At 53.2% G+C, this 27,034-nt stretch overlaps 1 protein-coding gene across 1 annotated transcript in view; it reads right to left on the bottom strand.

The window, feature by feature from the left end:
* The window catches only part of LOC111142995 (SH3 domain binding protein 4), an 80,861-nt gene extending 59,334 nt beyond the window's left edge, over positions 1–21,527 (bottom strand). Inside the window, exon 1 of the mRNA XM_022496380.1 lies at positions 21,440–21,527. The gene's annotated coding sequence lies outside the window, so the exon portion shown is untranslated. The remainder of the gene's footprint in view (positions 1–21,439) is intronic.
* Positions 21,528–27,034: the final 5,507 nt, after the last annotated feature.

Genomic DNA, 27,034 nt, shown 5'->3' with positions numbered 1-27,034 from the left:
CCCAGGCCTTCCCTGGGAAAATCCTCCACAAACCGCAGAGCCTGTTCCTCCTGGGAAGGGACCAGAAAATGTGTTCTCTCTAATGTATGGTATAGGCACGTAGGAATCTGCGCCAGCTTCCCCCATGATGGTACCAGGAATGTTGTGGTTTTTAACCGAAATGTGCCATGAGTTTCGGCTGGGGACGGAGACACACGGACCCGGGTTTGAGAGGCAAAGGGAGGCCAGGGGAAGGACCTTCTGGAGAGCCTGGCCAGCCACAAGGGGGTCCCCGGTGTGGTCAGGACCCTATAGAAGGGGTCACCCTGGCTCTGGGTCACCTCACATGAGTCCTCAGGGCACAGGAGAAGGGTGGACCCCAGAGGCCCACAGGTGGCTGGCGCTCCCTAGCACAGGGCCCATGAGCTCTGGTTCAATGCACGTGAGTGTGAACCTACCAGCTGGGAACGCCATCTGTGCCCCCCACCCCCCGTCCCAGGGCTGAGGCGCAGACTCAGGACTGCCCAGGCTTCAGGACTGGGTTCCCACCCCCGCCTGCCTGCAGGGCCTGAGCAGGTAGGAAAACCTCCTTCCTCTCTGAAAAGGGTCAAAAGCGGTGTCCACCTGGCAGGGCTGCTGAGGGGGGTGACTCAAAGGTGTGGAGTGCTTAGAACAATGCCAGATCCACAGTCAGAGCCACCTCGGTGCTCACAGGACAGAATCCCATGTGCGCACACATGTGTGCACACACGGTCCACTTTGGCCACTCCCTGCTCTCCTTCTCCTCCCACCTGCCACCTCCTCGTCTCTTTCTAGCACTTTCTAGCACAATCTCCTCCCTTTACTCAGGCTCAGGCTTAACTCCAAATTCATCCTTCTAACAAAACTTCTGACAAGTTGTCAAACAGGAGCCCTCTCCTCCCAGGGGGCACCACTACCATCAGCCCAGATGGAAACCCTGAGGGATCACGGAGTCCCCTCTCCCGCCCCCCCAGACCTCTGGTGCCCAAATCTGCATTTTAAGAAGATCCCAGGCTGATTTCTGAGAAGCTCCGGGCTGGGAGATGGCAGGTGCAGCCCGAGACCAGCGTTGGTCTACATGCTCTCAAGTCGGGTCCTGTAAGAAAGGCTTCTTGCCTGAGATTCTGAGCCCGTAAGTGTGTGCATGTGTGCCCTTGGTGGCCTTCCCAGTGTTCAGCGTGTGACACTGTTCGATCCCTGTGCCACGACTCAGTGTATAAACTGGAAACATCAAGGGAACAGAGGCCTCCAAGCACCCCAGTGCATTCTGTACACACTTTAATCGGCCATCTCCAGAGGAGACAATCTCATCCTGTTGTCTATGCATCAGCCTCCTGTTGCTAACAGGATTAGCGGGGCTGCCACCCCAACACCTGCCACCCCGCTCTGAAGCCGGACGCTCTGGACTCTGAATGTCAGAGCAGCTTATAAATGGGCCCATTGTCTCGACGGCCCTGCCCCCTTTCTCAAATTCACCTGGCAAAAAGATGATCTGTGTCTGTGTTTGGAAGCCTCCCTCATTGGCCAGGAGAGCGGCTCACCTCTAAATGTCTGGGCCAGGAGAGAACAAAGAACGTGCTGAAGGAAAGAGTCCAGCCACAGCCTGACCCGGAGTGGACCGAGCCCACTGCACTTGGCTTTGTAGAGAAGGGCTGTTTCTGGCCAGGGCGTCTCCTGGCAGGGGGCGCCTGGTAGCGCTGGCCAGGGCTGGCAGGCCACCCGAACCCCAAAACCAGCTGTGGTGGGGCCTCATAACGCAGATGTGCCCGCAGAGGGCCAGCCCGGCCAAGAGCCATGCCGAGGAACCCTCACTACCCATTCGCTTCCCTGACACTCTTCTGTCTATTCTTAAAGGTAAACTGTATTTTAGAATAGATGCAAATTTATAGAAAAGATGTGAAGATAACACAAGGAGTTGCCATATACCTCCCGACATACAGTTTCCCTGTTACTAACCTCTCACACCGGGATGACACATTTGTCCAGGGGATGAACGGACACAGACACATTATCATTAACTGAAGTCCGTTCTTTATCCAGATTTCCTTGGTTCCCCCTCCACTGTCCTTCTTTGGTTCCAGGATCCCATCCAAGACACCACGTGACATTTGGTCTGGTCTCCCAAGGCTCCTCACGGCTGTGACAGTTCTATTTCTGCCCCGCACGCCCAGCCCTCACCTGTCCAGGCCCCAAACCCTGCAAAGCGCAAGGCGGCTGCTGGCTGGGCCACGCTCGGCCTGCGCCCAGAGGCAAGGCCAAGATGTGTGCCAGACGCATGTCACACGCGCCTGTAATCAGGGTAAGTTTTATGATTATCCCCATTACGAATTGCCACGCGTCCCAGCCGGGCAGGCCTGCTGTGGTATGAACCATATCCCCCTCCGGGGTGGGCACAACCGACTGGCTCGGATCCACCTAATTCCCTCCCTCCTCCCACTCTTCGGCCAAAAAGCACCCCAACACCACCCAGTGAACACAGGGGCTGCCACGGGGAGGGAGGAAGCAGCAAGGAGCCCGAGAAGCCATGCCCAGAAATGAATCCCTTCTTTATTTCTGAGCTAGGGAAGCTCGTCCATGCCAGCAAGAGCGGGAGCCCCTGGTTTCCCTGAGCACCGAAAGGGCAAGTCCCTCAAAGTCAGGACTGCAGGTCGCTGTTAGCCCAGAGCCCCGTGTCCACAGGGTGAGGCACCCCACCCACTCTGCCCAGCACAGTACCTCACCAGGAGAGCACGTGGGGTCAGGTTCCCCGCGCTCACGGATCTCTCATCTAGTTTCCCCATGGCTGGTGAGGTGCTGACCCACAATAAAGGAAAACATTCCTTCTCGGAGGTTCAGGCAAAGTTTCCCAGCCACACCTGTCAAGCTGGACCCAGAAAATCACTTCGCCAAGGGGCTCCCATTCCATGTGGGCGGTACTACCCATAGGCCCCCCCAAATCCAGGCTTCGGAAAAGGGAGCAGGGCGGAGGGAAGTGAGAGAAAGCATTCACCGTCCATTCCAGAGGGCCCGAAACGTGTATTTCTTCCCCCGAAGTGGGAATGGCCTCTAGGCTGTGCTGCCCCATGAGAGGTGGTGGGGAACACTTGGCTGGCTTGAATTCAGAACAGAGGGAGCACTGCGCTGTTCCTGCCGAGCGAGGGTGTCGATGTCGCTGGGGACGCTTGCTGAAGTCTTGCCCGCAAGACTGGCTTGAGCAGGCAGGGGTGGGTGAGCTCCTGCTTTCAGGCAACGCGGGGGCGTGAAGAGGTTCCGCCAACGATGCCCCCGGGGAAGACAGCGCGCCACCTCACGCCTGGGCCACCTCACGCCTGGACGGTGATGTCACCCAGCGTGTGCAGGGGACGTCAGTGGGGCCAGCCAGCCCGTCCCCACCACTGCTGAGTGAAAAAGCAGGTTTGCAGGACTGAGTGTGAATGACCCATTTCTGAAATAATGTCCAAGTGATATGTACCCAGCAGTGATGGAGCTAGAGGCTGTCAGGTGACTTTTTTTTTTTTTTTTAATTTATTTGACAGAGAGAGACCGCGAGAGCGGGAACACAAGCAGGAGGAGTGGGAGAGGGAGAAGCAGGTTCCCTGCTGAGCAGGGAACCCAATGCGGGGCCTGATCCTAAAACCCTGGGATCATGACCTGAGCCGAAGGCAGATGCTTAATGACTGAGCCACCCAGATGCCCCTACCCTTGTCAGGTGACTTTTAATTTCTTCTGCAGGCTGCATTTTCCGAGTCTACCACGGTAAGCACGGACCGTGCGTACACAAGCAGACCTGACAATGACCAGACGGCTTTCACAGGCCCTGGGCAGCTTCGAGTCTCAGATTCCAGGTCCCCAGGGCGATGTGGGTGTTTCACATGTTCTTCCTCCCAGTGGACTTCCGTTATATGGGTTCTTTAAACAATCTGCAAGGGGAGGGAGGTGGCTTTCTGGGAGTAACGCTAAGTTCCCCCAGCAAGTGTGCAATGGGAGAGAAGCCCGGACACCTAGGACAATTCACTAGCGTCTTTGTTTTTAACCCCAAGCTGTGTTGGTACCTATAGAGTAAAGAAAAAGGGTTGCTGAAAACCCTTTATGGGAAATCTAAGTAAATAAATGCCATTTAGAAGGAGCAGATGAGCCAACAAGCGCGAAAAGACACTCACCATCAACACTCACTGATGCAAATCAAAACCACAAGGAGGTATCACCGCACCTGCCTTCAGGGGGCTGTTACCAAACTGACAGGACCCAGCAGTTGTGGGGGACCCCGTGGAGCTGGAACCCTCGTGCCCTGTAGCCAGGAATGTAAAAAGGTGCAAGCTTTGTGCACACGGTGTGGCGGTGCCTCGAGAAATTAACAACGGAACCGCCAACATGACCCAGCGAGTCCACCTCTCCGTACGTACATCCAAAACCATCGTTGAAGCAGGGTCTCAAAAGATATCTGCACACTCCCGTTCATAACAGCGCCATTCGCAAGAGCCAAGAAGCGCAACCGCATCTGTGCGTAGACAATGCATCAAGAACACAGGGTCTATCCTCCCAATGGGATATTATCCTGCCTTGAAAGGAAGGGGATCCTGTCACTTGCTCTTGCACGACGCACCCTGAGACACTATGCTGGGTGAAAGAAGCCAGTCCCAAGAGGACAAACACTGCACGATTCTACCCACAGAAGGGAGCTAAAACAGTCACGTTCATCACAGAGATCACAGGGTCGGAAAGCAGAAAGGTGATTACCAGGGGCTGGAGGGGAGGGAGGAATGAGGAGAGGTGGTTTGATGGGTAAGTTTCGGTTTTGCAAGACAAAAAAAGTTGTAGGACATTGCACAATAATGTGCATACACTTTACACGATGGAACGGCGCACTTAAAAACCATCGAGATGGCAAATTTCATATTATGTGGGTTTTTTTACAATTAAAAATAAATAAGTTTTTTTTTTTAAAGATTTTGTTTATTTATTTGACAGAGAGAGAGAGAGAGAGAGAGAGAGACAGTGAGAGAGGGAATACAAGCAGGGGAGTAGGAGAGGGAGAAGCAGGCTTCCCGCCGAGCAGGGAGCCCGATATGGGGCTCTATCCCAGAGTCCTGGGATCATGACCTGAGCCGAAGGCAGATGCTCAACAACTGAGCCACCCAGGCGCCCCAAAAATAAGTAAGATTTTTTTTAAAAAGATGGAGGTCACAGGGCGCCTGGGTGTCTCCATCACTGAAGCGTCTGCCCTGGGCTCTGGTCACAATCTTGGGGTCCAGGGATCGAAACCCCGTGTTAGGCTCCCAGCTCAGTGGGGAGTCTGCTTGTCCTCCTCCCGCTGCCCCTCCCCCATCTCGTGCTCTCTCTCAAATAAATAAATAAAATCTTTAAAGGGAGAGAGTAAGCGAGAGAGAGAGAGAGAGAGAGAGAGAGAGGGAGAGAGAGAGGGAGCTCATGTATACAGTAGCCTACTTTGTCTCAGGATGCTTCTGAGTAAATGTCTATCTGGAAACACCCCGCAGTAAAACAGACACAGTCTTTTTGATTCCCGCCTGGTACCCGCAAGACAGGTCTGAAGCAGTCAAAAAAACCCCTCCATTCCAATAGTTTGATGTGGCAAAAAGTGACCTTGCTCCCCCAAAGCTGATAAAGAAAAAACACAACTCTACCTACACGCCACTTGGGAACACACAGACACAGAAACCTGAGCGGTATAGGTCAGCAGAATCCACCGCAGCCCAATGGAATCGGCCCTACAAGTCAAGGTCAGTCAAGGTCACGGGCATGGTCTAGACCCTGGGAGAAGAGAGACTCATGTCTCACCCTCTTCGTGTCTGTAGCACTTAGAATTGTTACAAAAGCACTTGTTATTCTTGTAATATGGATTTAGGCATACCAAAAGCTTAGAAATATCATGTCCGGAATGATAACTGAGACACATATTCCAATGGGGGGTTGGGGGGGGGGGGTCACTCTAACCTGGTGCTTTTCCGTCTCAGCTGGGCAGTCACTTTAAGATGTTTTTAAATTTAGAGAGGCAGAGGTCCCAGCTGCAGACCAAGTGACTCTCTAGAGGAGGGACCTTTGCGATAGTTTTAACCCTGACAGGTCATAGTCTAAACCTGCTGGCGTTCAGAGGTATGCCAAGACCTCCCTTACCTTCACAAGAAAAGTAAGGATCCTACCTGCGCCGGGTCTCAGCACTGATGCCGGTGACCACGGAGTTCTGCCCGGAGCAACCAGAACTGAGACACCGGGACGCCGAGGCTCACTGTGTGTGTGTGAGAGAGAGACAGATGCAGCAGGGAAGGGGGATATTTAGCCTTAAGGCCTTGTGAGGAGAGGCCCACCAAGCAGGAGCCAGCAAAAGCAAGGGAGCGGAGGTCCAAATGCGCATCACCTCAGGGACCACGATGGAACCTTAGGGACTGGCTGGGGATGCAGGGAAGAGCAGGCTGGAACTAAAACTACTCAAAGGCCAGACAGCCAGTCTCCCAGGCAGGCCACGCTACGCTGAAAAGTCTGGACTTACTCCACAAACCCAGGAAGGCCTCAGAAGTCTGTAGGCCACATCATATTTTCAGTTCTTGGGAAAGAGCAGAGGCCCCCCGAGGAACTGTGTCCACTGTGCATGAAGGAATCAGTGAATGAACGGCGGGGGTGGGGGGAGGCCAGGGTTACAGAGTCACACCACTCACAGCTGACGTCAGCATACACAAGGCGTGACACAGGACATGACACAGAAACCCACCGGGACCCGTATCATGCAGTGTCCCCAATACAGAGAAGAGAGGGCTTTGAGAGTCCTAGGGTGGTGGCTGGGGCCCAGACCCTCACCGTACCCCACAGTCATCCCCAGATGAAAGCATTAAACATACACAATGAAAACCATATGCACACAAGACTGCAAAACCCACTCGTGGGATATACCCACGCAACAAAATCTGGGTAACAACAGACGCAAAAACACACACGTCAAAACGTCTCAGTGAAAACCGGGCCGTGGGAAGAGGAGAGCTGAAGGATGGGCCAAGAGTCTCCGGTGGCCCCAGGAGCGGAGTCCATGAGAACCAGCCCTGCACACACTCCTGACACTCCCCAGGTGACTCCAGCGGGCGTGTCCTCCGTTACTGACCCCAAACCAAGGAGAAAGGGCTCCTTAAGAGGGCCGAGAAGGAAACGCTTCAGATTGGATGGCGACAGAACCAGCAGTAGCACCATCACACCGAAGACCAACGGTCCAGAAACGGGGCTTTCAGCCAGTGAAAAGAATCGCTTATGCACAGCATAGAATCCAGACGACCCACAAAGAGCGGCAGCTGAGTGTCAGAAACCAGGACCTGAAACGCTGAACACACGCTAAAGAGGATTTTTACGCTGACCAAACTGTGAAGTGACAAAAAGATCTGATTATCATGTTGAAGACACGGTCAGCGGTAATCCGGAGAGAAGGACGGTCCCCGCAGTCGTGTGGGGCAATGTGAGCCCAGCTCCCGAAATCCGATAGTCCCACAGCCGGCACATATGGCACCTACTGCAAAGCGCAACATCATCAATGAGCTGAATTTAATCGACCCACAGCCAACTTCCTGTCCTGGAGAAAATACAACTGCCGTGAGAGTATCCAAGGAATACTGAAAAACACGGGAGGCATTCCTGCAGCCTGTACGGAGCCCCAGTGCTTCCATAAAGGGGACGAAAGAGGGAAAAACAGAAAAGGAAAAACATTAAGTACTTGAAAAAAACTGACTCCTGGGTTGAAGAGGATATTAAAATAGGAGCTAAAGACTCCTCAGAAAAAGCAGGGTCCTGCTGGCTCTAGGCAGACATCACGTGACGATTCCTGGCCGGGGGGGGGGGGGGGGGTCGGGGGGCAGACCATGAAAACACAATTGTAACCACGGGTCCCCACCAGGGTTCTATGGATGCTGCCCCTTCTGTTTATTCCCTCTGGGTTCAAATATTCTGGAACTTTCCATCCATCATCACATTTACCACAAAGCTAACCTGAGTTCCAGACCTTCTGGGTGACTACAGCCTGCCATTCGTTCCATCTGCCATGGCCTGGGACCTGGTGGAGGGAAGGGCCTGTGGGGCTCCTCCAGGGGTGGCAGGAAAAGCAGAGGTACCTTCACCCCTTTGGGCGGAAGGGCTTTTCATACTGTACTAATTCTTAGATCAATACATAGGGGCTAACCAGAAAGGCACCACAAAATGGGAGCTATCTGAAGGCAAACTTCTTAATAAAGACTCATCTCTGAACATCTACCACTCAGGGTCATGAGGATCCGTGATTCCAGATGATCTTAAACAAGAGCACGGTACGCTTTTGACAAATGACAGCGTGGATGGAAATAAGGGGGACATGGTCCCATGGCCGTTCATGACACGGGAAGGCTCATGAGCTCCCCACCCTCTCAGCACTGGAGTCCCCCCCACCACAATCCCCATCCTCAAGCTTGACTCCTGCTGGGGGACTAGAATCATCCAGGTCACCCACATGGCCATCACCTGCCCATTCCCATCTCACCTGAGACCTCACCCTGCCTGCTCGCTCACGGCAGCCCCCACACCACGCTCCCTGATCTGGTTCTGGTTAGTTAGCACCTTGCTTGCCCCAGGATTTCCCTGCCCTGGGGGAGACCAGGCGCCCAGTGTGGGGCAGAGCAGGGTAGCAGTTGATAGTCTGGACCCAAACATGGCTTCTACACACACAGCTCAGGCAAGTCTGCCACCCTCCTGGGGCCTCAGTTTCCCCCCGTTCCACAAGGACAGTAAGAGTCCCTCCCCACACGAGTTGTAAGGACAAAGCCATGGAATGGCACACAGCAAATGTCAGTGACGACTTAACTCCCACTATTAGCTATGAGTACTGTTACAAGCATCACTTCTCTGCGTTACGCAAAAACGCCCAGGAACCACCCGAAGAAGAGAGGGACTACAGAAACACAATTTGTTAGTGAAGCGGCATTCCACAGCTTCACAGTTTTTTAATATTTCTATTATCAAGTATAATGTTCGCTTAATTAAAGAGGGTGTTTACGCTTTCTCGGCCAGGCAGGAGATGTTCACACTAATTTGACACCAGGACTATTTGCTGTCTATGAAAAGGACAGTCATTTCTGAAGTTTCTGAGGATCCTTACAAGTCAGAGCAATACATGGGGGTCAAGGACGCAGACGCCCCCCCCAGTGTGGGAAGCACGATGGAAAACGAGGTGCCTGTCAAACCGAGTCAACCCCACAGCAGTGCTGACCCCAGCTGCGCTCGGTGGGACACGTCCTGGGCGGAGCCATCCTCGGTGATCTTAGTCCTTCCGTGCCACAGTCCACACATCCACACCCACCGTGGCACGTGTAGGCCCCTGCGTCCCCAGTCACGTGTTTCAGTAAACAGCCCCGCCACTTAACACGCAGGCTTCAGTGCCACATAAAACTAAACTTTACTCCCCACGATTCCAGATTCTTGCTGGGTCCGTGGACCGATTCACGAGCCCCTTGGGTTCGGTGTCAATGGAGGGAGCTGGGGGTGGACAGGGGGCGACCACCCCAATCCTCGCCCGCCAATTTTCACATCCAAACCACTATGATTTCTGTGCACTCCCTTCCAGGCCTGTCTGCGGGCTCCAGAGAGCTGCCTATCTGCAATTCCCAGCAGTAAAATCTGAAGGCAGAAGACAGCTACAAACAACCTGACATATTCAAAGTCACACTCGCTCAAGTTCTTCCCGTAGTGCCTAATTCACAGTCCTCTGCGAAACCATAAATCGGCATTTTGTCCTGCACGCCTCATTCACCTGTTACTCCGGGCCTCCAACACCACACTCCCCTCGGGGATCACTGCCATTCTCTCCACGTTCCTGCTCATCAAAATAACCCAGCTCCTTCCCAGAAAAATCATCAGGCTCCCAATTTAGCAAGCAGCCAATTTCTCGACAATTCCACTAATGACAAAAAGGCAGTGTTTATGACCTCATGCTCTAGCTCTTAGGTATGTTCTTTTCACCTTGAAAAAGTCATGGTTTTGCTCCAAGCATGCTGAGGACAGCTGGTGGTCCTCCTGAGGCAGAAGATGGCATGGAAGGTACCCCCCAAGTAGAACCAGGATTAGCCAGGTCAATGTGGGTTAACCCCCACAGAAATCCGCTGGATGGCCAGCAAAGCCGCCACCTCCCAGCGGCTCAGGCCCCTGCAGCCTGAGAAGCGGGCTTTTGGGAGGGGAAGGATGGCCCAGCCTGGTGGGTTTCAGAACCTGACAAGGAGAGCCAGGGATCGCCTTGACTGCCGCTCTGCGTGCCATGGCCTGGGGGCACAGGTCAGAGACAGATGACCCCAGAGAGGTGCTCTGATCTGCTTCTCAGGGTCCCTCCAGTGTTGCTCTCACTGGAAAATCTCACCTTCTTTCTCAATACCTTTTCCTTTCTGGACTATGAAAAAGCTGGGGCTCTCTTAATCAGACGGCTAGCTTAGTTTCTGGTGTCATTTTATTAACAAAAGTAACTCTTAACACAGTGCAGAGTGTCATTCAATCAGATGATTTCGTGAGACCTTCCTAGTAAGTCGGGAGGGAGAGGCAGCCATGTGGGTCACAGGGTGGAGTCCCGGGAGCCCCCCAGATGAAGGGTGTGGGGAGATGTCCAGGATGAAGGGCTGGGTCTTGGGGCACCTTGGTCCCTTTCAAGCCAGGCCTACATGTTTAATCAAGTTTTTCCAGTGCCTTAAGGTTCAAAACTGAATGAAGCCCAGAAGGACTACTCCATCCAGCCACCTGCCCCTCGCATACCCCGACAGGTGCTTCCAGAAAGCTGTCACCTCGCTGGGTTTCTGGCACTAATTCAGCTACCCTCTACCCCCCAAACCCTCTGCAGGTGCCTACCCAATTCTTTCATCCCTCACTCAGTGGGGCTCCTGCAGGAAGCATGTCCTGACCCCCCAGTACACCTCGGAACCCTGACCTCTCCTCCTGGGTACTGGAAGCCACTTGCCTGGACAGAGGCCTTCCCCAGTGGTTTCCCCATCCCCCGCCTGGAACAGAGTGGGCTCCGTGCGATCCACCAACAGATCATCAAAAGGGCAAGAGGGCCAGGGACAGCATCCACAGTTACAAAAGGCTCAGCTCTCAGACCCAATCTAGGGGCTCCCCGCCTCCTGGAACAAACCACCAGTGTGAATGATCAGTCCTCCGGCCTTCCCGGCAGCCCCCAAAGTGCTGCCTCATGTCACCATAGGTGAGCAGTGACTCAGGGACACGGTGGTGCCAAGACCGGAGGCGGCAGCCAGGGCCCTCTGCAAAGCCAGGCTCAGGAGGCGGGCCAAAATACATTCCACCCATAATTTAGTTTTCCTCTCTTGCCAGAATGGAGAAACCCTGTGACACCAGACCGCAGTTAGAAATCAAATGATGGCCTCCCTGTCCAGGGAAGGAATAAAAGTTTACCTTCTCCTCCTAATGAACCTGGAAGTTGTAAACCAAGTCTGGGGCGCTGCCCTGCATCAGATCCAACTGCAGCAGCCCTCCTCGACAGAGTGGACCCCAGACACCTCCCCACGCAGCACCTGACACCTGGAAGGCCGTGACCCCGGGGACATGGACAGTGCCTGTCCTTCCTGAAGCTGACTGCAGGGAAATCATCAGCCCTTCACCTCGAGGAGGGAGGGGGCCCTGAGGACCTCCGGACAGAAACACCTCCCATGTTCTGAGACATATACCTTCCAAGAACATACCATGTTCTAAGACACACACCTTCCCCCATAGGTTGATGTTTCTGAAACTGGCGAGTAGGTAGGGACACCTGGGTGGCTCAGTTGGCTAAGCATCTGCCTTCGGTGCAGGTCATGATTTCAGGGTCCCAGGATCGAGTCCTGCGTTGGGCTCCCTGCTCAATGGGGAGCCTGCTTTTCCCTCTCCCTCTGTCCCTCCCCCTGCCTGTTCTATTTCTCCCTCTATGTGTCAAATAAATAAAACCTTTAAAAAAAGAAAAGAAACTGGTGTGAAAGTGTACATCTTCAAATTGAGCTGTGCTTTCCCAACCCCACCCCGAAAGCTCACAATGCACAGCCCGAGCATTTGGACAGCCGGAATCAATCCCCACAGATGGGGTACCGGCATTTCTAAACCTGGTCTTAAAGTTCACCCAGTTGAACACAACAGTCATGGAAACTTTTCCCAAGATCACTGCCTTTGGAGACTTTTCTGAGGAGTGACTACACATTCATCCAACTATTAATATAATCAGAAATTCTTTGTAGAATTGAGCACAATAGTGTTAAAAAAATGATTCCAAGGAAAAACTTCCACGTATTGAAGGACATATGTATCGAGATGTTCACTGCAGTGCTCTTTATAATTTCCAAGTGACTGGGCTGTCTATGAATAAGGATTTGTTAAATAGGGTGCCTTCTGGAACCATCCGACAGTCATTTGAGGATCCGAATCTGTGTTTATTGATGTGAAAATAGGTCAACCATAATTTTAGATAAAAAGCAGTTTTTAAAAAGTGTAGCATTCATTCGAAAGATCCGTATGAAAAGAATTGCTATGCACAGAACAAGTCCTCACTCTTTGATCCTGCTTTGTTTGGAAACTTCTAGACTTCCATGTGACAACACTGGAAACTCAGACAAAAAAGGTCCAGTTCAGACCAGACTGGTTCTCATAGGTGGCAAAGTTCCAGCAATGTGAACTTTTTTCTCCTTTTGCATTTTCTAAGATTTTTAAGATGAACGCATAATTACCTGGGTAATTAGGGAAAAAACTCAAGTGGAAAGGTTTTTCTTTTCTTTTTTTTTTAAGAAAAGGAGGAAAACCACAAGAAAATATTCCCTAAACAATCTGCTTACCCAGAAAGTACCTGTATCAAACACAAGATGCTTCTCATCCCCTGCTCACCGTCAGGCCTTGGAACACCCAGACTCGGGGGCCTCCACCGAGCAACTGCTGGTCCCCGCACACTACCAGCCAGGGCACAACCTGCTGATTCTATCCCTTGCATTTCCTCCCGCTCCCAGAAACCTGAGCAACGGGGCAAGGACTGGAAGAGCAAATCCTTATCACGCAACTCGTCTGTGCCCGTACATATTTCAGATGAGATCGGGCGCGTTCAGGGTGGTATGGCCATAGACTGTGCCCGTACATATTTCAAAGATCAGATCGAACACCTGACTGAACACCTAAAACTATCAAAGCCCTGCACCCCTATTTAACGCAGATGGTGAAACACCACAGAAAATCTCTACTTACTCAGTATTTAAGAAAAAATCCGTAGTGCACACAGGACTCACAAAAGAACACCCCAGGACAGGTATGGGGCCCAAAGCCCAACACGAGGGGATGAGGTGGTGAAATCCACATCTCCACGCTGACATTTCCCAGCCCCTGGAAGTTAAGTATCTACAGCCACCATGTTACCGAGAAGAAAGCTGGGTCTCAAGTCCAAAAAGTCATCCAGTGTCAAAACTCGAAGGAAACAGAAGTGCAAGACTGGAACACAGACAGCTGTGTGGGACTGAGAGAGAGAGCGAGAGAACAAGCAGGCGGAGAAGGAGAAGCTTACCCCCCCACCACCCCCTGCACAACTACTGGCTGAGCAGGGAGCCCGATGGCGGGGCTGGATCCCAGGACCCTGAGATCATGACCTGAGCCGAAGGCAGATGCTTAACCCACTGAGCCACTCAGACGTCCCTAGCCACTTAATTCTTAATAAGGATTTTCCTTGAAGCACATATGACTTCTGGTTGTGCGAATCCGACTATTTCCTCACAGATCAACTGAAAAGAAAGAGCCATCTACAGGAGACTCCGGCACAGGGTCTGACACCGAGGAAAAGCTGATAAATGGGTAAAACCACAGAAAAATCCCTATGTGAAGAGGTGGATAGGAGTATTTCAAGTGTGTGTGTGTGCACGTGCATCCTCAAATAGTAACTATGATTCTGAGATTAGCATCTACATGTCAAATTACCTGAAACTGAATTTCTCAAGCTCTTAAAATGTTTATAAACAGAAGACAAAGTGAAGGAACCCATGAAGCTCCTGCCCAGAGGAAAAGGAACACCTGCCCCCCATCCTCTTCCTCGGGACTGGCTGGGCCCCATCAGCTGCAACCAGGGTTACGGAGCACAGAAGGTTCCCTGGGCATCTCTCTCTGAGACCAACACACGCTCTTCCCCACATGAACAGCCCCGAAATCACAGGTGGTTCTAACAAAATACAAGCCAAGTACGTGCACTACGTAAACCCCAAGAACTCATTTCTGATGTGCGCCACCTGGGCTCCGCATCCTCTGACAAGGGCCTGAAAGGTGAGCGAAATGGGAAATCTGGGTTTCCCGGTCCAGCACTACAAATGGAAGACTATCCATCCAACAGCTGCAGACCAGCACAGAGCCAGGACCCTGAGGGACAGGGCTCTCCTCTTGAGAACATCTTGAACACTGATTTCTGAGACCACAAAGGGAAAAAAAAAATCCCAACTTCTAAGAGGGGTAATGGGATAGGGGTCATGGGGAGGATCGGGGGACCAGACCAGAGCCGATGGATGACTGGGTTTACCTACACCCACCGTCCTCACCACTGTCAACTGAGCGATTCTGGTCTTGGGTCCTGGGCCCAGCACTTCTCGTGAATTATTTATATGGATTATATCGGCTCCAGTAATTATTTCCAGTGAAATTCCAACCCAGTGCTTTTATTTCCCATTCACACAAAGAACACATGCAAATATTTGACTCCCCTTCTCAAAGCGACAATTCTCAGGGTAATAAAAAAAAAAAATACTGGAATGCATCTGCACTTTTTTTTTTTAGGATATTCCACTTACTTCTTTGTATCTAAAACCTACTAAAAATTAAAATCCTTTCAAAGCGGGCAGCAGAGTAAAATGGGTAAACAGAGGCGGGGTGAGGCTCTCTGAATGAAACGTTAAATGTCAGAGTGAGGGGGTGCCACTTGACAGAATTTATGAGTAAGCTGATTACTATTCACAGGCCAGAATTCTTAAAAGCCAGAAATTACTTCTGTCACATATTGTGCACTTGGAACTGCTAAGACGTCTAAGAAGAGAATATTAATGGAGCTTCCGAAAGGTTATACAGTAAGTCGCCCCCTGCAGTGTTCACCTTGATCAGCCCATCTCCGCCTGTCAATTCCCACATTCATGGGACGTGCTGTCTGGCACTGCGGATGTGGCCGCCAGTAAAATGTCACTGGTGACCAGTGGCGCCCAGCCTAGCAGGACAGTGTTCGTGCAGGAAGCAGCAGTCAAGCAGCAGTCTTGCTGCTTGACTCCCAACCTCGGGAATCAAGGAAAGGTTTCTTGAAGGAGCCTGAATTAGGTCTTAGGGGCCAAGGACTCTCCTGGCCATAACAGCCTGAAAAGGCATCTGGGGAAGTCTTTTAACCTATTCTTCCTGAAGACAACCACCCACGTCCATCTCCTTCCCTCGCAGGGCATGAGGCCACTCACTGCCCTGCACGGCTGTGGGCTGGTCCCTGACATCCCAGCCCTCTGTGCGACCCGATCCTGGGTTCTTCCTATCTCAATACCATCAAATGACAGTCCTAATTCTTTTATGTGAATATTTTCCCATGTTCTCTATTTTTCCTAGTATCTTCCAACTACCATAACTGCACAGTTCTAACAAGCCAAACCCAGTGGCTCCTCCCTGTCCCCTCGTTGTTGCTTCTCTGATCAACCCCACAACTGTCCTGTTTGCACTGAGCTCCCAACGCCCTTCCTCTACACCCCCACCAAATCCAGCCTGGCTGCAGGGACACACCCCTGCCTGTTCTCCCTCCTCCAGCTGCTTCTCTGCTCCCTCTCTTTGGCCTTCATGCCCCATCTTCTTGAGGTGAACTGGAAGAGTGCTCCCAGACCCCCCGGCTCATGCTGAAGTCTCCAGGGAGCTCTTCCACACTCGTGGGCTCAACCCAAGGAAATGAGGCCTGAGCTGGCCCTTTCTCGGTCAGTGAGGCAGACCCTGCAGGTGAACAACCCCAGGGACCCCTCCTTCAATTCTGCACCCCAGGGGCCTGGCTTCCCTCTTGCTAGTGTCAGACCTGCTAACAGGACTGGGTCAGATGTTTAAGGACACTCCCCCCTTCCCACGTGGCTTGCTGCCTCCCAAGGAGCTCTCACATTTTACAATGATTTTACTGCTAATTGTGGCAGAGAAAAAATAATCCGAGTTATGTATGCAACCAAGCGCAGACTGACAAAACCCTTAACCAGGGAGCTTCTCCTGGCTTCACTTGGGTGGTCCCAGGAAGCTCCTAGAGACTCTGGTTCTCTGCTTTAACATCAGAGATCAGCTCATCAAACCAACCAAGTAGCGGTCTCTCCAAGGACAGAGCTCCTGGGTTCATCCTGACCCCCTTTTTCCATGAAGACCCTTTCTGTTCTAGACCAGCTAGAGCGACCAAGGAGGAACAAGTATGTGGATCACGACCCATGCAGAGAAAGGGTCAATGGAGTAACATCCCCAGTCGGCACCTGGAAAGATCTGGGCCTCTGCCTGCCTCACCTGGCCCTGAAAACCTTCCCTGGCTTCACAAGGGGAAAGCGGCAACTCCCTCCGACCTCCGACACAGAGTCTGCCCTGTGTCCCAAACCACACTTCCAGTTTCCTTTCAACAGACACCCTCCCTCAGAGTAAAGCAACCTGGATACATAGGAGAATGGGGATTCTGATGGGGAGGTTTGGGGAACTGTCCAGGTCTAGGCCCCGCCCTCAGAGATCTGCTTTCCCCCGGGGATGATCAGGCGGGCAAAGATGGATTTAAAAACAAAAACAAAAACAAAAACAAAACAAAATCCACCTCCCAGGTGATTTCAACATAACAGTATGCTTTGAAGCTGGCCGAAGCTCGCCACCCAATGACATCCGAATCTTCTCCCTGCCCAGCTGCTGGGCAGACTCGGTCCCTGCAGAAGCCAGGCAACCATGTGGCCCCCTTTGTTAAGGGGGGCCGGCTGGTGAGCTCAGGGCAGTGAAGGGTGAGCTGCAGCTGGCTCTCACTGGCTCACATGGGTGGTTCAACCCGGTAGCTGCCCAGGGGCCACAGCGGGGCTGTTTAGACCACACCACTGAAGCCAGCAGGTGCAACGGTCACGGCTCTTTGTTCCCCTCCTCTGAGCTGGTTTATCAGCAGACCACATGCACAAGGGCCTCCGACACTGGGAAGCCAGGGAAGGACACCTGTATTGCCTTCAGGCCCCGAGAGACTAGAGCAAGCTTCCTGGTTCCTAAAAATGGGGCAGGGCTTCCCTGAGTCCCACAGCCTGGGGGAAGGGGAAGGAGGGAGAGAGGAGAAGATGAATCACAGGAGTCTGGAACCACAAAAATCCTTCCACAGGAAGTATTCTTTTCAATTTGTTCAGAAGCGTTGGGCTAACAGGAACCAGCAGAGAGTTTCTCCAGAGACTGAGCTTTTAATGAGCAGATAAGAATAATCTCCTGAGTGTGTCATTTATTTCATTGTGAAGTGGAAGGTGGAATCCTTATCTTACACCTACTAGAGAGACTGCCCGTAATCTTTATCTTATTCTCATGACCTCGGTCTGCCCGGAATACCCTCGCTTCAGGGCACAAGGACAGACTTCATGGGGGCTCCTGTCCGTGTTACCCCCAACGGCAACACCTCAGTCTTCCAAAGGAACCAACCTGGACCCTGCAGAAGACAGGGAGAGGGTGCAGATCCCCGGGAATAAAGGTGGAACTGGCTGCCTTCCGCTCAGGCTGCAAACATTTTGCAGGTTTTAAGGATTTCGTCACCTTCAGAGTGCAAGTTCTGTAACTGTGTAAGGAGGCTTCACGCACCTGTCTTCGTGCATGAGCGCTTTTGATGTCAGCACCTTGGGAGATGTGAATAAAAGCGCGGGGCTTGGGCAGACACAGGTTCAATTCCCGGCTCCAGCACTCTGGGACCCTTGTGCTGGGGGACTACGTAAATCCTCACAGCTTCTATGTATGAGGGAACCCTTCATGATTTTGGTGAGGGTCTTAACGTGTGCTTGCCAGGCCGGGTGCTTCGTAAGCCTTCAGCAAATGATACCTCTTTCTAGCCCTAAAATATCCCAAATCTCAACTTAAATTAGGCGAACTCCTTCCTGAGATCCTACTGGCTTACTGAGGGGCCGGTCTGAGCAGGCGCTAGTCCACCTTGGGGCGGTGGGGGGGGCGGGACTGATGCACTCTGTGGGATCCACCCTTCCCCCCTCGAAACACACTGCTCACCCCTTGATTTTTAAAATACCTTCTGAGAGCCATGGCCTTCAGAAGGCTGAGTATTGACATCCTTTCCCTTAAGACACTGGGCCAGATGGCATCAGGTGCTGTTATGTAACTCGAGGATGCCCCCGGGGGCCCACTGAAAAGCAGGCTCAGGCTTCCTGAGAGATCCTCAGTAAGTAGCAGGATTGTTCCCTGGGCGTTTGGGGACTCGGTGAATTATTCTTCTGTCACTCCTCCAGAGGGTGCTGGCGGAATGCGGGGCTTCTATTGTGCCAATCCCTGAGAAGGTGGGCAGCCCAGCTCAGGCCCCCACACAGGATGGCCCCAGGCTCCCCTCCTGGCCAGGAGCAAAGCCGGCCAGAGCACTCTGAGTGAAGTCTCCATAGCTGTTCGGTGACCCTTCCCGGTTCCAGCTTGTCAGGCAGCGACCTCAGGACAAAGAAGTCCGAGTGCCCTGCTCCAGGGCCTTCGGAAATATCCCAGGGGCCTGGATTGAATTCTCAGGAGAGAAATCACACCGCCATCCAGTACAGGTGCGGGATTTGAAAATAACAAAGTTAAGGAAAACCCACGTGGCTGGCCCAGGGCCCACTTGCTAAAACAGCAGCTGCTAATCAGTCAAAACAAGGCTGATACCCAAAACAGGGAGCCAGAGAGGTCTGCCCGGACTCAGGGAGAACACCAAGGGTCGAACTCCGTGCCTCTTAACCTTGCTCGGGCCAAGGGCTCCACTAAGAATCGGAGGGAAGCCAAGCGCCCTCCTCCCACAAGTAACTGGCGGCGATCGGGAGATTTAAATGCGGGAGGGGCCTCCCAAGACCCAAGGGCGTAAACCCCATTCGCATTAGCATACCTTATCGACAGACGAGAAACCATTAGAATAAGAAAAAGTCTGTTCCAGCAGCCACAGGAAAGCACTTCCAGGCTGCTGGGTAACCAGAAATCAAGTTAGCAAACAACAGCAAAGGAGAAAATCCAGGAAGACTCCCTCTTCCTCCCTCCACCGAGAAAATTAAGAGCATAATACTAACTGGCAGACAGCCCAGTTAAGGACACTTGGCAACAACTTGTCCAGCCCCCTTTCTGGGTCCTTCTGGAAATCCCCCTGTGTCTGGACTGGGATCAGCCACCAGACCTCGGGCAGATCAAAGTGCCGGTGGGATCAAACAATAAAAAAATGAAAACTATCAAATGACAGACTGAAGCCCCGCAGACCAGCTACGGAGGCTCTTCCAGCAAGGCTCAGTTTCACTGCCGGGGGAACAAAAGGCAACCTGTGTGAGCCTCTCCCCACTGGGGATTTGCATACCTGAAATTAACAAATGGTGTGAGTCTCTATCCATTGTTGGAAAGGGCCATGGAGTGTGGTGCCTGAGTCCTGGAACAACAGGAAAAAATTAAAGCTCACAGAAGCTTCTCAGGCACCACAGATCTGAGCTGCTCATTGTTCATTTCGTAAACAAGCAAGCCATAAGACAAATCCCTGGAAGCCAGGTTTGTTCACTTTCCGAGTCCTCCCAGAACTAACTGTTCCCTCCCAGATCAGCATGGCCTTGGCATTCCACAGATGGACAAACATCGGGCCTGGGCAACGGGGGACCTGTCCCTTACCCTCTCCAAGTCCACCCATATGCACAAAGCAAGGAGGGAGGAGGCTGACTGGGGAGTGCGTCTCCTTCTAATCACCCCCCCCCTCGTTGCACAGAATGCACAGAGCCCAGAACCAGGAACGTTCTCCAGGCTTCACCGGACATTCCTGGAGTCTGTTTCCTGGTCAGGAGGGCCAGGTGGAAGGTAGACTGTTTCACTGGATGACGAAGGCAATGTGGAACAGCAAAATGCTCCCTAGCCCCTTAAAGTACAGTCGCTGTCCATCCAAGGATGTCAAAACGCTTCACAAACCACCCATTAATTTTTATGGTGGCCTGAGAAGCAGATTGAGAATCATTATCTTCCTTTTTACAAGGCAAGGAACCCAAACCACAGGGGAAGGTGGAGAACAACCAGGCCAATGCAGTCTCACCCAACGTTCTAGGCTGATGCTCCCTCCTCTGTCCACCTCTGGCCCACAGAAGGGGAGCCAGCTCAGAAGGGAGCCAGGTCACTAAAGATAAACTTAGGTGTTCAGAGACCACTACCCTTGGAAGGCTGCGGAGAGGAGAGCTGTGTAAAGGGATTATTTTGATTTAGGCAAGAGAAGCCCCAATTGCAACTTACTCATTAAATCGGCAAGCCTGTGACACCAAGAATGTAAATATTAAAGGCGGGTAGGAACAGTGGGATCACGGATGTCTTCTGTCTTACTGTTTATATTTTTTTGTTACCATGTTTTCTCCCCAAAGCATATACTGCTTCTGTGATGAAAACAAAAGTTATACGAACTTATTACTGATAAAGGACACACTACAAATCTGCTGCACTAACTCGCCAAGAATGAGCACGAATAAAATCGAGCCCGGCGTCCCCTCTCGAAATCTCACTGCTGGGGAGGATCCGCAAGCCGGTCAGCACGTAGAGGGCCCGCGGCTCTCGCGCCGCCCAGCACCCCGGGGAAGGGCCAGCGTCGGCCTGGTCCCCCGGCTGCAGAAGCGGCCGCGGGCCAGGAGCCGCCCGCACTCTCGGGCACCACCAATCCGCAGCGCGGAGCAGGCTTCCCGGGAAACATCACTTAGAGAACAACGTGCCTCTCCTCCAGCCGTCCCCACCCGCCGGCAGCCCGCGCTGTCAGCTCGCGACTGCTCACTCCCCGGACGGCCCAGCCACAACCCGGGATTTGTATTTCCATCCTAGAACCAGGCATCTCCGAAGTTGAAATATGCATTGTCACCAACAAGTTTAACCCGGGACCGCGCGTCCCCCTCTCCTCCCCAGAACCGCGCGAGGGGGCGCCCCGGGGACGCGTGCGGTCGCCGCGCCGGGCCACCCCGCAGGGCCTGTCCAGGAGGCGCCAGGGCCGGGGGAGGGGGCTCCGCCGGCGCACGCGGGGGCTCCGACAGCGGCTCGGCGCCGGGAACCCTGGCCCGCCCGTCTGCGCCCGGGTAACCCAGGCGCCCGGGCGGCAGCAAGGGGAGAGAGGCTTCCCGAAGCCGCCCGGCGCCAGCCGTGCCGGAGCACCCGGACCCCGAACTCAGGCGGCGGGGGAACGATCGGCGCCCACGAGGGGTGCGAGCCCGCCGAGCCCCGGCAGGCTCTGTGGGAGCGAGGCCGGGCACTGGGCGGGAGCTGCCCACAGGGGAGCGCCGGACCGCCGCCTGCCTACCTGGCTCGCATTGCGTCCCCGCCGGCTCCTGCGGCTCTCCTCACCGTCTGGGAGGTCAGCCCGGCCGGGGGCGCGCGCGGCTCCGCGGGAATCTCCGCGCGAATATCCGCGCGGCGGAGGCGAGCTGCCGGGACCGCCGAGAGTGCCCGGAGCGCTCGGCCCGCGCCTCCGCGGGCGGAGGGTGGTCCCCGCGCCGGGGCGGGGCTGCGGGGGCGGGGGCGCGGCGCGCGAGGCGGGGCGGGCGAGGGGGGGGGGGCGGGCGGGAGGGCAGGGGTGGTCTCCGCGGGGGGTGGAGCCTGGGGGCAGGGCGGAGCCTGAGCCGAGGCCCCTAGCGAGACGCGGGACGAGGAGAAAGGGAGACGAGGAGAGGGACACAAGCGCACGCCTCCCGAGGCGGATAGGGCGGGGGCGGGGCAAAAGCGGAGGGGGCGTGGCCGATCTGGGGCGGCCCAGAGGCAGGGGCGGGGTGTGGACGAGTTGGGGGGATCTGGGGGGGATGGCGGGGGCGGGGGGGGGGGGCCGGGGCAAAGGGGGGGGGAGTTTAGCCAAGGAGGCGGCTAGGCTGGGGCGGGGTGGGAATAATTAGGGGCAGTGCTAAGGAGGGACGGGGCTTAGCTGAGGCCGCCGAAAGGCCGGGAGGGGGAAAATGTGGATAATTAGGGGGAGGGCCGAGCCCTTGTTGCCCGGAGGCCGGGGGCGGGGGCGAGCGCGAAGGGGGCGGAGTCGGGCCGGGGCCACCCGGCGGCCGGGGCGGGGTGTGGTTTGTCGGGGCTGGGCGAGCGCGCAGGGGCGAGGCGGAGGCGGGGCCGCGGGGAGGCGGGGCCGCGGGGAGGCGGGCCCGGGAGCGATCGCGCTGGCAGGCGGTGGCGCCGCGTCTCCCGGAGCCCCAGCTGGGACCCCGCCTCGGTGCCTCCTAGTCTTCCTCCTCCGGGCGCCAGCCGGGGAATGGGGTCCACGGCTGGGGGGCGCCCCCCCCGGGGTCGTGGGCCCTGGAACCAAGCAGACCTAGGTACGGCAGCTTCATCGTTACCTTTTGGTCGCGCTCCAGTGTTCCTTGCACCCCCCATTCTCCCACTCGTTCTCGGAGAGCCCCACGCGTGGACCCCGGGTGAGGTACGGCTCCGCGGGCGTGGGCCGGGACTCGGAGGGTGGTCCCTAATACTGAGAATCCTGCTTCTCACACAGTGGAAGGAAGGCAGTGCAGGGCGGTGGGGGGCAAGCGCGAAGTTGTAAAGTAAGTCGAGAAGAAAGGCAGTCACATGGAACATTACAAAGAAGGAGAACTTCCGGCTGAGCAGAGTGCGGGAGGAATACATAGTATCATTAACCATTTATACTTGGTCTAGCTTGTGTCCCCATGTTTGGCGCCTGAGAAGCGCTCAATAAATGCTCAGTAAATTGAACCACCACCTACTGTGTGGCAAGCACTTTCCATGGAATGACACAATCCCCCCAAAATCCCGTACTTGGCTACTCTTTTTAGTCCGTCTCACGCGTGAGTGGACTGAAGCTCCGAGGGTTGATTTGACAGTGAGAAAGTAGTACAACCAGAATTTGACCTGAGGTCACTCTAGAGGTTAGGCACTAACTACCTGGGGGACTGCCAGCTGCCTTCCTGCAAGACTGGAGTCCCCTGCAGGACTGAAGTCCCCCTACAATGCAGAAAGGAGGAAGCACAGGTCTTCCCCGGGACAAAAGCTCTCATATCCTCATCCCCGGCCAGACCTAAACATCTCAGGAGGCGTTTCTCACCATTACCTAGCAAGGCAGATATTCTTACTCTCATTTTATAGGTGACTTTAGACCTTATGTTTATCATGATCTCATGGGGCACATGAACCTAAATTCAAACCCTGGAATTTCTGGATCCCAAGTCTTTGCTGCTCCCTCTGTCTTGGAGATCTCCCATTACCTAAGGAATCTTTCTTGATCTGCGGTCCATGTTGCATTTTCAGAAGGATTCACAGGAGGACAGAGATGTGGTTCAAGAAGGTTGGAGATCGGGGGCTCTGATCTGGGTGTGGGCAACTGAATTCCTGAAAATGGATACAGTTAGCCCTAAAATGTATGCCGCAGGCTTTGAAAGGAGCCTCAGAGAGGAAGAGGGCATCCAGGGGGCATGGCGGGGGCCCAGGGAGTTCTCAGTGGTATAGGGACGTGCGGGGAGCACTGACCCAGGAGCGAGCCTATTGGGCTCCAATCTCTGGTGAGCTATTTTACCTCTCTGTGACTCAGTTTCCTAAACGAGTATGAAAATTCAATGCCTCCTGTGGAGTGTTCAGCAGATCAGCACAGATTGGCATTCAATAAATTTCAGCTGCTATTCCGAATGACATCCTTGCTGTGTAAAAAATGTCTGTGATGCATAAGAAAAGACAAACCAGTAGAAAATTAGGAAATAAACAAAAGGTATGAAAAGACAATGCCCAGAGTCCCCACAAATGGTCCAACAGCCACGCTGATACAGGGAGGAAAAGCAACACATAAGGATAAATCAAATAAGAAAGCCAGAGTCCCGTCTGGGAGAAGCTGAGCTCATTGAGCGGTAAGGAAGAGACAATAAAATCACAAAGAAGAAAGTACTGTGGACATGCAGGATACCACGCGAAAAAAATAAAATGTTCACTCATTTTGCCTGGGGGCACACAGAGAGCCTGCCTGATGGTGTCCATAGTTGTACCCAGGGGACTTGGCTTTCACGATGCCATCAGCATCTTTACATCCTAGGAGAGGCATTCCCAGAGGTCAAATGTCTAAAGACAGTGATGGAAAAAACGAGAGCATACTGTGTATACTTTTACCACCATAGCTTGAATTGCACTTGAGCCTGGTAGCAGCTGGGTGACAACGTGACACGATTAGGTGGAGGTTCGTGTGTGGACCATTTCGCCTTTCATGGCTCTGGAAATCAAGGAGATCTCAAGATACTGCTTCCAGTTGAGTATATGCTCTCTCGTTCCACCAGTTTTTCTTGCCCTTCCAAAGACAAAAGGGAAAAAAAAAGGTAAGATATTCCTAATGTTCAGTTACTCAGTAAGCATTTCTAGTAGGAACACATACAGCAAAATCAATAACTTGGTGTTTTAGGTGTGGAACTAACGCACGTTTGTTTCAAAGGATACAAACGATCAGAGATGGGTGTAGTGTAACAAGTGGGCATCGATCCCCAATTTCATACCCTTTCCCAAGAGTCCACGGTCATGTGTGAATGTGTGTACACACCCCGTATCCGTAGACACATGCTCAAAGACATTGAGAATAGGGGCAGTGCTTGCTAGCAAGGACTGAGTGAGATAATGTGTGCAGATAGACCATCTATGAACATATGCTATCGTCATTATTATCAACACACACACACACTTGCAACTTGTGCTTTGAGTCACTTAAAACCCGAGAGAACGATCCTAGTTTTGCATCATCTGTACCTAGAAATATCTTTTTTCAAGCCTCCTTGATAAGTAGTTACCAAGGGGGCGACCACGTTGCTCTGAAGCGGAAGGGTTGATGAGATGGTCCGAGAACGTGAACTTCAGGCTTCAGACTTGCCAGGTTTCTCCCTGAGCATGGGCTCCTTAAAAAGGGCATGCAGGGAAAATGCCGTCCTAGGAGGTCTCTTGTGGGTTGGAAAGTAAAATACGCATGTGGGTTAGAGGAAGGGCATGGGGTGGGTTTGGAACATGCACATCTTTTATTTCGATGAGCAATAGGTTAAACTTAATCCACCCCAACTGCCACCACCAAAGATTCATGCTAGGGGCTTCTCAAAACAGACACCTACTGTGTGCCACACCCTGAGAATCAGAGGCTGAGAGAGCCAGAATCAGCTCCACTCTCTTGGTGCCGAGACCCCAGCGGTGATTTGAGACTGGAGAGGGGCCAGCCTGCAGGTGGCACATGCTGTCAAGGCAAGCGCCAGGGGCTGAGAAAGGAGACACCTGCCTTAGGGATGACAGCCAAACAGGGCCCTCTCAGGAGAGATGACATCAGACACCCAAAGTGAAAGAAGCCAGGGAGGGGCAGGCCAGGCAGAGGGAACAGCACATGTGAAGACTTTGAGGCCAGAAAAAGCTTTTCACGTTTAGGAAACTGAAATGCCACCCTGTGTGGCTGGGGTGAAAAAATGAGGTGAAGAATGGGGACAGGTGAGGACGGACAGATGGCGGGGTCTGGACCCCCCAAAGCGCATTGCCTGTGTAGGGGTGTGGGGCATTCAGATGCTGCTCTTTCCTCTGCCCCTCCTGCGGCAGCTCAGAGAAAGTTGCTTTGCCAAGAATTTGAGCAGACACTAGCTTTTTAAGAGAGTGTCTGTTGTCAAAAAATGTTGGGTGACCCGCTTGCCATTCTGGGAAGCCTCCACCCTTGCAGCCCCGAGATGCTGTAACACAGCCCTCCATCTTGCCGTTGTCCTTAATTACTCCAAACACACAGGGGCATAACTAGGGCAGCAAGGGAGCACACGATTCTCTCACACAGAATCCAGAAGGGATGCAGACAAAACAGTCGGCTGAGGGGAGTTCTGTGACTTTCTTCGGGAAACTTCTAGAAATACTTCTTAATGAATATTCATTTTCTCACTCAATTTTATTCAGTTACTCATTTAACAGTTATGTCTAGAATGCTTACTGTACATCAGGTGGTGTGCTAGACGCTGGGGATAAGAAGAGGAGTACATTCTAGATCCTTCTATCTAAGAAGCGCACAGCTGAGGAACAAGCAATTAGGCTATAGAGTGGTTCGAGGGCAAATGCGTGCCAGGATAGTCACCTGCCCCAGCCTACATGCAAGTGGGCGTGGGCATCCTCATGGCCGGGGTGGCAAAGGTTGAGTTTGTAATAGTTATAGGGGAGAAATGGGAGGAGGACAGCATCCAGGCAGGGTCTGCCAGTGCCAAGCTTGGAGGCTGGAGGGGTTGTGGGCAGCGAGGGAGCAGGGTGGCATGGGGCAGGAAGCGTGTGTGGACACATAGGCTAGCTCCAAGGCCGGGGAGTCCTCTGGGGTCCGGGACCCCAACTGCACAAGGCCAGGCCTCCCCACGGGGAGTATTTCAATGTCAAACTGTGAGAACTTAATAAAAGTGCTCAGTCAGTTTGGGAACAGAAGAGAGACATGACAGTTTTGCAACCCATGGCTAATTTTGTGAGTAGAAAATAGCATGAACAGCAGAAAAGTCTGCCTGGAGGTCTGAGATTTACCTGAATCTCTTCGGTGTGTGCACATGGCTTTTCCACATGGTCCTTTCCTCCTCTTTTATTTTTATTTTTTTTTTAAAGAATTTATTTATTTATTTGTCAGAGAGAGAGAGAGCACAAGCAGGGGGAGTGGCAGAGGGAGAAGCAGGCTCCCCACTGAGCAGGGAGCCTGATGCGGGCCTCTATCCCAAGACACCAGGATCATGACCTGAGTCAAAGTCAGACGCTTAACTGACTGAGCCACCCTGGCCTCCTGCTTCCTTCCTCTCTTGCTGCTGTGTGTGATGATAAGCTTTCTTGGTCTTTTTGTCATCTTAGTCACATTTTTGTCTTCACTGCCCTTTCCTTGAGATTACTATTTCATTACTATTTCAATAGCACACTTTTCACTGGGCCAAGATAAAGT

The sequence above is a fragment of the Enhydra lutris genome, unplaced genomic scaffold (genome assembly GCF_002288905.1).
Source record: "Enhydra lutris kenyoni isolate GAN:26980312 unplaced genomic scaffold, ASM228890v2 scaffoldscaffold1, whole genome shotgun sequence".
Lineage (NCBI taxonomy): Eukaryota > Metazoa > Chordata > Mammalia > Carnivora > Mustelidae > Enhydra > Enhydra lutris.
Note: the sequence above shows the minus strand (reverse complement) of the source record. Positions and strands in the feature narration are given on the sequence as shown.